Source organism: Gadus chalcogrammus, chromosome 1 (genome assembly GCF_026213295.1).
Source record: "Gadus chalcogrammus isolate NIFS_2021 chromosome 1, NIFS_Gcha_1.0, whole genome shotgun sequence".
Taxonomy (NCBI): Eukaryota; Metazoa; Chordata; class Actinopteri; order Gadiformes; family Gadidae; genus Gadus; species Gadus chalcogrammus.
In genome coordinates this window covers 24,245,470-24,256,736 of record NC_079412.1, presented here as the reverse complement: position 1 = coordinate 24,256,736, position 11,267 = coordinate 24,245,470, and the positions used below count along the sequence as shown (strand labels likewise).

The 11,267-nt window shown below is 47.0% G+C and overlaps 1 pseudogene; it reads right to left on the bottom strand.

The window, feature by feature from the left end:
* Window positions 1-1,217: 1,217 nt before the first annotated feature.
* Window positions 1,218-6,852, bottom strand: LOC130385872 (solute carrier family 26 member 6-like; annotated as a pseudogene).
* Between the last annotated feature and the right edge of the window lie 4,415 nt (window positions 6,853-11,267).

The window sequence follows — 11,267 nt, the reverse complement described above, 5'->3', positions numbered from 1 at the left end:
GGTGTGTGTGTTTCTGTGTGTGTTTTGTGTGTGTGTGTGTGTGTGTGTGTGTGTTGTGTGAATGATCGTGGGTGTGTGTGTGTGTGACTGGATCGGTGGGTGTGTGTTTCTGTGTGTGTTGTTGTGTTTTGGGTGTGTGTGTGTTGTTGTGTGTGTGTTGTTCCTGTGTGTGTGTGTGTGTGTGTGTGTGTGTGGTGTGTGTGTGTGTGTGTGTGTGTTGTGTGTGGTGTGTGTGGGTGATCGGGGGGGTGTCTCACAGCTGGGTCCTAAAGATGACGGTGAGCAGAGAGAAGGCGATGGAGGCGGCCAGGCCCGGTCGGGGTTAAACAACACAGTCAGATGAAGGTAGCCCCACACACACTGGAGGGGGGGGGGGAGGGGGGGAGAGAGAGAGAGGAGAGAGGTTGAACACACAGCCAGATGAGGGTCACCACCCAAACAGATTACAGAGAGAGAAAGAGAGAGAGAGAGAGAGGATGGAGAGAGGAGAGAGAGAGAGATAGGAGAGGAGAGTAAGATAGTAGAGAGGAGAGAGAGAAAGAAGAAAGAAGAAAGAAAGAAAGAAGAAGAAATAAAAAGAAAGAAAAAGAAAGAAGAAGAAGAAAGAAAGAATAGATCATAAATTGTGGATCATGAATTTGTTTTGTCCATTCTAGTCCCCTCACACGCCTCCTGGTCACCTTTCTAGTACACTACAACTACTCATGTCCCTTTGTTCACTTCCTAGCCCCTCGACATGCCCTCCTGACAGCTTTCTAGTACACTCAATAACTGTCCTTGAGCTCACTATCTATGTAACCAACCTCTAATCTTTGCTCCCCCTCTGTCCTTTCACACCGCCTGCAAGTGCACTTTGTGCACCGTTTCTACTAACTAACCTTCCACTGTGCACCCCCTGCTGCCCCCACCCCCACCCCCCCCCCCCCCCCCCCACTCCACTCACCATTACTACACGGCTGGTCCTCCCAGCGCGATTCCTTGAACTGCTTTTCATCACCCTTGTGTTCACGTAATTGATGGCCGCCGCAAAACCCGCCTGTAAACAACAAGCATGCACATTGCATACTCATGCATTGTACACACACATGCATGAAAACACATACCACATCAAAAACATGCACACACCACACACACACACACACACACACACACACACACACACACGCACACAGCACACGCACACGCCACACACACACACACAACACACACTCAGCACCTTAGGGAGGGTCTTCAAAGAGAGTTCCAATCCACAAGTGATGAACAGAATCACGCCTGCTGATAGAGCCCCAGCCACCTAGTGGCAACGGAGAGAGAGGGAGAGAGGGAGAGGAGGGAGAGAGGGAGAGAGAGAGAGAGAGAGAGAGAGTAGTTGTGCTTCAACTCTCAACTCTGATCTGTTCAACAGACCACATGGCAGCAGTCTGGTAACTAGAAATAACAGGCTGCTGATTGACCAAGATTGAGCAATCAGAATCCAGCATTGAACAAAGCAATGTATATGAATAAACTATAGATCTTTCAGGATATTTTCTCTCTCTATATATACATATAGAATGATGGATAACAAAGTTGTTTACCTGTACAAGTACTACTACCTGTGTCTTTCCACCTGTGCTCTCCTGGACCATGGTGCGAGACATGGAGCAGCTGATGGCGAAACATTGGAAAATCCCTCCCACAGAATTGCTCAGACCCAGAGCTATCAGTTCCTTAATGAGGAACAAACCATATGGGGGTTTCAAAAGGGGGCATGTTTATTTTTTATAGCACCCTTCACACACAAAGGCTGTTCATATGACGACATCGGCAGGTCACAAGACAGTTTAAAAATTAAGACAATAAAAAATAATAATGGTAGCAATATCTTTCTCTTATAGATCATTTTTCATTCAAAACACAATACAATCAGACAAAAAAACATTACAATACAAAAACCTGTTAAATATAAGACGATAAAATAAAAAAATAATAATGAATAATAAATAATAGGGTGCAGATTTATTATTTTCTTTCTAAAAGCTATGGACATTTTTAGAAATGTACTTAAAAGTATAAAGCATTGGGTCAGACCTTTGGGAGACTCGGTGAGGGGGCTCCAGATATGTGGGGCATACATACAGGAAGCTACAACAGCGCAGCCAGCAGGTCAGGATGCGCGGTCTTTGTACCTGGTTGGCGTCCACCTTGTAGCCGTATTTGAGAGCAAGAGATGCGTCCGAGCGAGATGGCGATACCGTAGCCGACCACGGACAGAGCGAAGGCGTCGCCGATCACCTGACCGAACAGAGAGGCTGTTGGAGGACTGGTGGCTGGAGACTGGCGTTGAGGGGGAGGGGGAGGGGGAGGGGGGAGGGGGAGGGATGAGAGAGAGAGAGGAAGAGAGAGAGAGAGAGAGAGAGAGTTTAGTAGGCATGCATTGAAGCATGTGTTTGTGTATGTGTCTTCCTTTTCTTTTGTGCTTTGGTTGTGTGTGTGCACGCCTGTGTGTGTGTGTGTGTGTGTGTGTGTGTGTGTGTGTGTGTGTGTGTGTGTGTTCTCACCCTGAAGGGATCAATCCCACTACATCTACTCCATACTTGTCCTCCAAGTTGACCTGCCAGGAGATCAACGTGGCAACAACAATCTAGAGTGAAGAAACGGACATCGTTAGCATGTGTGCATATGTTGGTGTTTGTGTGCATGTATTTATGTGCAAAATTGTATATGTGTGAGCACATCTACATTTGCGTGTGCGCGTGTGTGTGTGTGTGTGTGTGTGTGCCCTCACTGCGATCAGCTCCACAGGTATGGGCACGGGAAGCTTCTTGCCCAGGTAGTTGTTGAGCTCCTTGACCAGGATGAGGCCGACAATGGCAAACAATGCTGACCACCAGGGCCCCAGGTTGGTCTGTGGAAGCAGGTAACACACCTCCAGCACCGTCTGGAGAGAGAGAGAGAGAGAGAGAGAGAGAGAGGAGAGAGAGAGAGAGAGAGAGAGAGAGAGAGAGAGAGAGAGAGACGCACAGAGAGAGAGAGAGAGAGAGAGAGAGAGAGAGAGAGAGAGAGAGAGAGAGAGAGAGAGAGAGAGAGACGCACAGAGAGAGAGAGAGAGAAAGAGAGAGAGAGAGAGAGAGAGAGACACAGAGACACAGAGAGAGAGGGAGAGAGAGAGACTCACAGAGAGAGAGAGAGAGAGAGAGAGAGAGACGCACAGAGAGAGAGAGAGAGAGAGAGAGAGAGAGAGAGAGAGAGAGAGAGAGAGAGAGAGAGAGAGAGAGAGAGAGAGAGAGAGAGACACACAGAGACACAGAGAGACACAGAGAGAGAGAGAGGGAGAGAGAGAGAGAGAGAGAGAGAGAGAGAGAGAGAGAAATAGTAAAAGTGCCTTTTTGATTTAATATAAATGTAACATTTGATTACACGGATGAGCAGTCAATATGTTACATTTATTGAAAGAGTTTAAAGTGGCAGGGAGTTTTACTTCACTCATTCCACCCTCCAACCAATATATTTCAATACCAGAGCAAATTTCAAAGACAGGCTGGCAAATCTCCTCTGACCAACAGAGGGCGCCATTTAGTTTGATCTGTGCTTGAGCGAGTGTGTTAAAGGGACACTGTGTAAAAATTACTCCCATCTAGTGGTACAATTGTATATTGCATTCAAACTAATAGTGCTTGCTTGCTCTAAAACTACGGTGGGCAGTATGTGCCAAGAAGCTGTGTCATGACATCCAATACTACCTCATCGAGTCATTCGAGTGATGAGGTTCGTTATTTCAAACAAATTTCAAACTGCATTGAATCATTAGTGTAAGCTAATGTATGAGTAATTATTCCTCGAGCAAGATAGTGAATTATTTCAGTCATCATTCACGCTGGCTCAGTGAAAACGCGAGTATTCTTACATATGGCATACAGTCTGTAAATGAAGCTAACTCATCTAGGCCTATATGTGTACAGTCTATAAATGAAGCTTACTCATGGTCTTTGTGGTGCAAACAGTTTATGAATGAAGCCAACTCATGGGGTCTATGTGGTACATGCAGTCTATATAAGTGAAGCTAACTCATGGTCTTTGTGGTACATACAGTCTATAAATTAAGCTAAGTCATGACTTAGTCGATACTTACGTATATGAGGGAGAAAGGTCCGCTGAACCTGGCGGGTGAGATGCCGAAGGTGTACTTGAGCTGGGACACCACCACGTGGATGGCAGCAGCGGTGGTGTAGCCACGGACCAGCGGCTCTGACAGGTAGGTCACCACAAAACCAAAGTGGACCAAGCCCAGCAGGATCTGCACACGCATGCATTCAAGTACACACACAATGACCTTTGACCTTTAGACATGTTGCTTCATCGAAAGACTGGACCGACCTGTATTGGTTATGCAACTATGGTTGTGCAGAGATAAAATAACATCTTAAGGAATGTGTGGCTTGGTTGAGCCTGCATTCTCAGAATCGGATAAGAAACACTCGTAGAACTACATAATGAGCAGCACAACCTGAAAGGTTCTTTGCTCATTCATTTTACACATATAGGAAACAACAACCTTTAAACTTGCAGCCATACATTGATAAAAAAACAAACAGCCGTTTCCTCAGAGGAAAGCAATAGCATCCACCTGCAGGCCTGGACCTGGGGCCTGGGGCATGGCAGAGGGGCCTGGGGCGTGGCAGAGGGGCCAGTGGTGTGGCAGGTCAGTTTTTATATATTTTTTCAGTGTTTCGTGTCACAGTCGGCCCCTAGATATTGGCTGTTAGATATGTATACAATATATATTTTTTATTAGATTGATTATTATTATTAATTAATCATTTTATTGAAATTGTAAAAGGGAAAATGTACTTTGCAAAACTCGACTGGGGCAGCTAGGGGCCGACTGTGACAAAACGTCACAGGGCCACATCCCAGGCCCCGGTGCCACACCACAGGCCCCGGTGCCACACCACAGTCCCCTCTGCCACACCCCAGGCCCCTCTGCCACGCCCCAGGCCCCGGCTCCGGGGCTGCAGCTTGATGCTACTCAAAAAACGTCCTCTAGCAAGCAGACGGCGTCATGTGACTGGACTCGGATGGGGTAAGGTGGGCCCGCAGTGGGGTGGCCCCCAGTGGGAGCGGGGTGGACCCCCCCGGCGCGCGTACCTGGAACAGGCCGGACATGAAGGTGACGGCGGCCGCCACCCGGACCCTCTCGGCGTCCCGGGACAGCAGGTCCACCACGCTGGTGTTGGACACGTTGTCCCACGACAGGAAGTCGGCGTCGGGCGCCAGACGCTCCGTCACGCCGCCGATCATCACGCTCATCACCGCGTACGTACCTGGGGGGGGGGGGGGGAGTGAAGCCGTAGGGTAGGAGTCAATACATCGGTCGAATGATCTGTGATTTGATTGGTTGTTCGATTTGGTGATTGCACCAAATTGACTGACCGATTGGCCGTCATATATCCGTCAATCTATCTGTCAATGGATTGATTGATCGGGCAGTTGGTCAAGCTATCGGTCAGATGATCGGTCATATCATTCCGTCGATCAAGAGATAAATTATCAATCTGTTATTTTTGCATCTCTTTGTCCATCCCAGCCGTCTTTGTAAATGAAGGGAAACTCCCTTGATCCCAGTCCATTAAACTGGTGTCTCACACACACACACACACCCACACACCCTGTTCTACTCTTTACCCTACCTGTTATTGATGCCAATAGTTTACGATGGCACGCCCTAGCATTATATCATTGATAACGGATATAATATAATAAAAACGTTGTTAATCGTATTGATAATAGTTATTTGTAGATAAGACGTTGTGTGCAGACCGACGGAGATGTGCTTGGAGGTCCCGAACAGGAAGTAGACGAGGACTGGGTAGAAAGATGAGTAGAGTCCATAGACAGGAGGAACAGCGGCCAGCAGGGCGTAGGCCATACCTACACACACACACACACACACACACACACACACACACACACACACACACACACACACACACACACACACACACACACACACACACACACACACACACACATACACACACAAAGCAGACAAAGCAATATCCGAAACATGTAAGATAATACCTAACCATATCCGAAGTCCTCCCTACGCACCCTAATCCCATGGACCGGGTGTGGATTATGGGAATACCGTTACTCCTCACCCTGAGGAAGCTGCATGATGCCCACACTGATGCCTGACACCAGGTCTCCCACTGCGTTGTCCCTGACCGGGTATCGAGGAAGCCAGGAGAGGATAGGCAGGAATCCCAGGATGAGACTTTTCATCCTGGGGCCGGAACACCTAGGAGGATGTGCAGCATAATCCACATCCAGAAAAACATGAAAGGGGGCCCTCACTCGTTCAGTCCATAGAGAACTAATTGGGGCGTCATCATTTTGTAGTGCCATCGGAAATCTGAGTGCACAAATCTGGTTTGATGCACTGTATAATACACCTTAAAAGAAGTGATCAAGAAGTAATGTGTCTACATTATATCTGCATCTGGGAACACATCTGGTGACACATCTAACATGCGTTGGCTAGTTTAAGCAAAAAAAAAAAGGTTTCCAGCACATAATGAATTAATCAGAATTTCATGTATTCATGCATTGCTTATTTTTACGGGACGATATAAAAGTTGGTATCCTTGGCCAAATGTACCCCCACGAGTGAGTCACGGCATATAAACGTTGATATCTATCGTTCCTAACATGTCGTGTTCCTCTACTTTTCTTTCTTTTTTACCTCAACGACTCTTTGACCTTGACGGAAAGCGTCACCTTGACCTCGCTCTTCTCTGCCATCTCCTCCACGGCGCCTTCATCCAGGACCTCTCTGTGGACGCTGTAGCCCACGCTCCTCCTCTCCGTCATGGCTGGCGGCGGTGGGTACACTGCCCTGGACAGCACCTTGTTTTCCAAACCCCCACATATTTAGTATGGACAACATCCAGAGGTAGGTGACCTCCACAGAGCTAGACGTGTCTGGTCGTTTATTGTTAAGAATAAGCGGTAACCTTATCCTTAACATGCCAGCGTATTCGCAGCAACAACAATGACGATACAAAAGCTGCTTGATTTGCAATTTTCCTTGGAACAAGAAGTGGGTTTTATTTCGTGGATACTATCAGGTTTTCCTCTTTACAAACACTAAAGGAACAAACAACTCTTGCTCAATTAGGTATGTTTGCCGTCTGGTAAGGTAGGTTTTGTTATCGGATGACAACTGCCACATTTCCATCCTACATCATATCCTCATAACTGCTAATGTTCAAAGATATAAAACAAAATTACATATGTATTTTTTGGATTTGATTAGTTGTAAATGCCGGTACAGGCAGTAAACTCACCTGCTCACTGTACTAGAGAACCCTTTCTGCTGTGCGGGCTGAAGTGGAAGACAGGTCGGTCGGTCTGTTCCAGAAACCATGAGGATCGAGGGACACCGAGGGCAGAATGGGATCCTTAGTGCCAGGACGCTAAAGCCACCAGAGGACTGTCCTTGGCTCCTCAACGTTTACGACCCTGAGTAGTATCTTCAAACCAGGTATCTCTGAGCCTCGCATCAGGCCAAGATAACAGAGATAGCCGGCTTTTCTCCGAGCCGGTCTGAGGGTCACTTAACGAACACAGAATACTGCAGTAATATTACATCTCGCACCTCCAGCAGAGTTGAGAGTCTATTTACTCCCAGTAAAGGGAGTAACTCCAGCATCAGGGAGCAGATTTATGTTGTTTCTCTTACCAGATAAAATACAGCAGACAATCAAAAACAGTCTCCAGCAGCGACCAGATGGGTGGCTGTGGTCTTCACGGCAGTCCGTTCTCCGCACCGGTCAGTGGATCTGAGTCTAATAGCGTGTTCACTCCATCGGGGAAAGAACTTAGATATGGGATGGGGGTAAAGGACAGCACTGAGCTCAAGGTTCACTGGGAATCGTCAGTTACATACTACTGCTCCCTGAGCCACAGAGAGACGACGGACTGGGTTGTCCTTGAAGAGGGGTACTGGTGTGGCCTTTTCTTGCAGCATTGGAGTACTGCAGTACTTATTGTTGGCTGTGGAATGTTGACTGAACTGATTTATGAAAAATTAGATGCCATGGGTGGAGTTAAAGATGTCGCACAATCATAGACAAAGACAGACAGACAGACAGACAGACAGACAGACAGACAGACAGACAGACAGACAGACAGACAGACAGACAGACAGACAGACAGACAGACAGACAGGCAGGCAGGCAGGCAGGCAGACAGACAGACAGACAGACAGACAGACAGACAGACAGACAGACAGACAGACAGACAGACAGACAGACAGACAGACAGGCCAAGAAGACAGGCCGTCAGACAGACAGGCCATACATGAAGGACTGTGGTTCTCTTATCTTAGCTTGATTAGATTAGCCTGGTCTTTGGGCAGTCGGGTTGGTATAGCCTGTTGAGGACATGTTTACAGCACTTTGGGACAAACACAAGGCCATTAAAAGAGGGGACAGACTTTAAAATCTTCCCTTAAACACACACTTCGGATTAAAATATATGTGCCAACTATTAACAAATGATGAGTCAATGTGTTCTGTAAAATATTCGTTTTCTCATTAGATGACATGACCATTTACAATTATTTTATAAAAGGTGTACTTTTATCTGAAGTTGTAAACTTTGTTGTGGACGGTTCATCGTGCCTGTAAGAGGGCGTGGCCCTGGTCCATATTATAAGTATTCTGTTTGACAATCAGTGAAAAGAAAGATTATGAATGTCTTTATATTAAAGTCAGAGGACTGGTGAATCTGACAGAATGGAGATCACTATATTGTTTAAAGTAATATATTTTTTTGATACTTTTACATTTAATATTTGATCAATATAATATCCAATTACGAATGATCAAATATGCTTTGGATATTTCGCTACTTAAGTTTTATGTTTTATTTATCATCAATACTATGTATACCTTATTTTTACTACTTAGATGACCCTTGCAGTTTATTCATACAGAATGAACTGCATCAAGACCTGTGGAGTAAATGTAGAATGTGACAAAACTGGTTTTTGGTGAGGGCCATTTCCTTCTCTGGGGATGATAAATAGCAGAGGTGCTCTCCATCTCGACTCACAAACCTGCAACTCCTCTCATCCCTCGTTCAACAGCTGCATCATCTGTCATCCCAGGTGAGTCTCATACCTCAGGAAACACCTGCACTGGCAAACTGAAATCTTTAAGAAGACACTCATCTGATTATCCTTATTCTAAATTAAACGTCTAGTGAAAGGAATTTGTTGGAATAAAGTTTGTTGTTTGGCATTTTTCGGCATATGATTGAATCGATTTACACGTCTTACTAGGTGCGTTTCCATCCCCCTAATTTTATGCGAACTTTGAAGTATCGAATCAGTAAACGGTGATGGAAACACCAAAATTCGCATAAAGGCATAAAGAGGTCCGAGGACGTTGCCGAGCGACACGCACAAACACGCCCCTTTTCCTCGGATGGCGAACTCGCCATCTCGGTTGAACTCAGTGGTGACCGAGCAAAATTCCGAGACAGAATTCAAGATCTTGCGTCCTCGGCAGCCAGTCAGTTTCGTTCTCAGTGGGTGCTGGTCTCCGCCAGGGCTGCGCCTTGTCACCAATCCTGTTTGTGATATACATGGACAGGATATCGAGGCATAGTCGTGGTGGGGAGGGGTTGCAGTTCGGTGGTCTGAGGATCTCGTCACTGCTTTTTGCAGATGATGCGGTCCTCATTGGATCATCGGCCTGTGACCTTCAGCACTCACTGGATCGGCTGGCGGCCGAGTGTGAAGTGGCTGGGATGAGGATCAGCACCGCTAAATCTGAGGCCATGACTCTTAGCAGGAAACCGATGGATTGCTTACTCCGGGTAAGAAATGAGTCCTTAGCTCAAGTGAAGGAGTTCAAGTACCTCGGGGTCTTGTTCGCGAGTGAGGGTACTATGGAGCGTGAGATTGGCCGGAGAATCGGAGCAGCGGGGGCGGTATTGCGTTCGCTTTACCGCACCGTTGTAACGAAAAGAGAGCTGAGCCGCAAGGCAAAGCTCTCGATCTACCGGTCGATCTTCGTTCCTATCCTCACCATGGTCATGAGGGCTGGGTGATGACCGAAAGGACGAGATCGCGGGTACAAGCGGCCGAGATGAGTTTTCTCAGAAGGGTGGCTGGCGTCTCCCTTAGGGATAGGGTGAGAAGCTCAGCCATCCGTGAGGAACTCAGATTAGAGCCGCTGCTCCTTTACTTAGAAAGGAGTCAGCTGAGGTGGTTCGGGCATCTGGTAAGGATGCCCACTGGGCGCCTTCCTTGGGAGGTGTTTCAGGCACGTCCAGTGGGGAGGAGACCTGCTTGAGCTGCTCCCCCCGCGACCTGACCCCGGATAAGCGGACGAAAATGAGATGAGAGATGAGAGAATTCAAGATGGCTGCGCCCATTGTGACTTGAAGTATGAACTGTTTTCATTGTGCTTGGACCACTTTGGTGGTTTGAATGGCAATTTCAATCACTCGTATTACTGCAATACCTTACTGCGTCCGTATCTCTGCCTATGGCCTATAGCCTACTTATTTTGGAGCGCCTGGTCCTCTGCCAATGCTACCGCGACAACAGCTTTCCGGTTGGCGTCCATGTTTTCCTCCAACGACCGAGCTAAATAATAAAACGCTTGAAGTGTGGGCGTGGCGTCAGATCCGAGATACAAGTCGGTTCGCAGAGAATACTCGAACGCAGCATGACAGGAAGATGAAGATGATTAAACACTTGTGGTATCGTTTCAGCCACTATAGACAAGATAAATAAGAAGGAGTTGCCAAGTTGTCAAACTGAGAGACAGAGAGACCAAAAGACAGAGGCAGAGGGAGAAAAGGAGACCTTGCAACAGCTGGTCTCAATTATCCACGGAGGGGCATGTTCGTGTGTGTGGCATGACGGCGGGGGGCTGAGACCACTGGCGCCAGAAAGAGAGCAACAGGTCAGGGAGGATGAAGATTATAAAAATACTAGCAGGCAGTTGGTTGGCTTGTTCCTACCGCTCTGTAGAGTTTGTTTCTGGTCTCCCCCAAGAGAATCACTGCCAAAGGATGTGGAAGTGTGTGTGTCCCTACATCCTGTATTATGGTCTTCCTGGTTGAAAGGATCAACATAACTCCTCCCTACTGGTAAATTAACCAGAATAGCCAGGATTATGGTAAACATGAATATATGAGCATTTAAAAGACAAAAGATAAAAAGCAATACAAATAGAGATTCATTATAGACCAACTTGTCTACACAC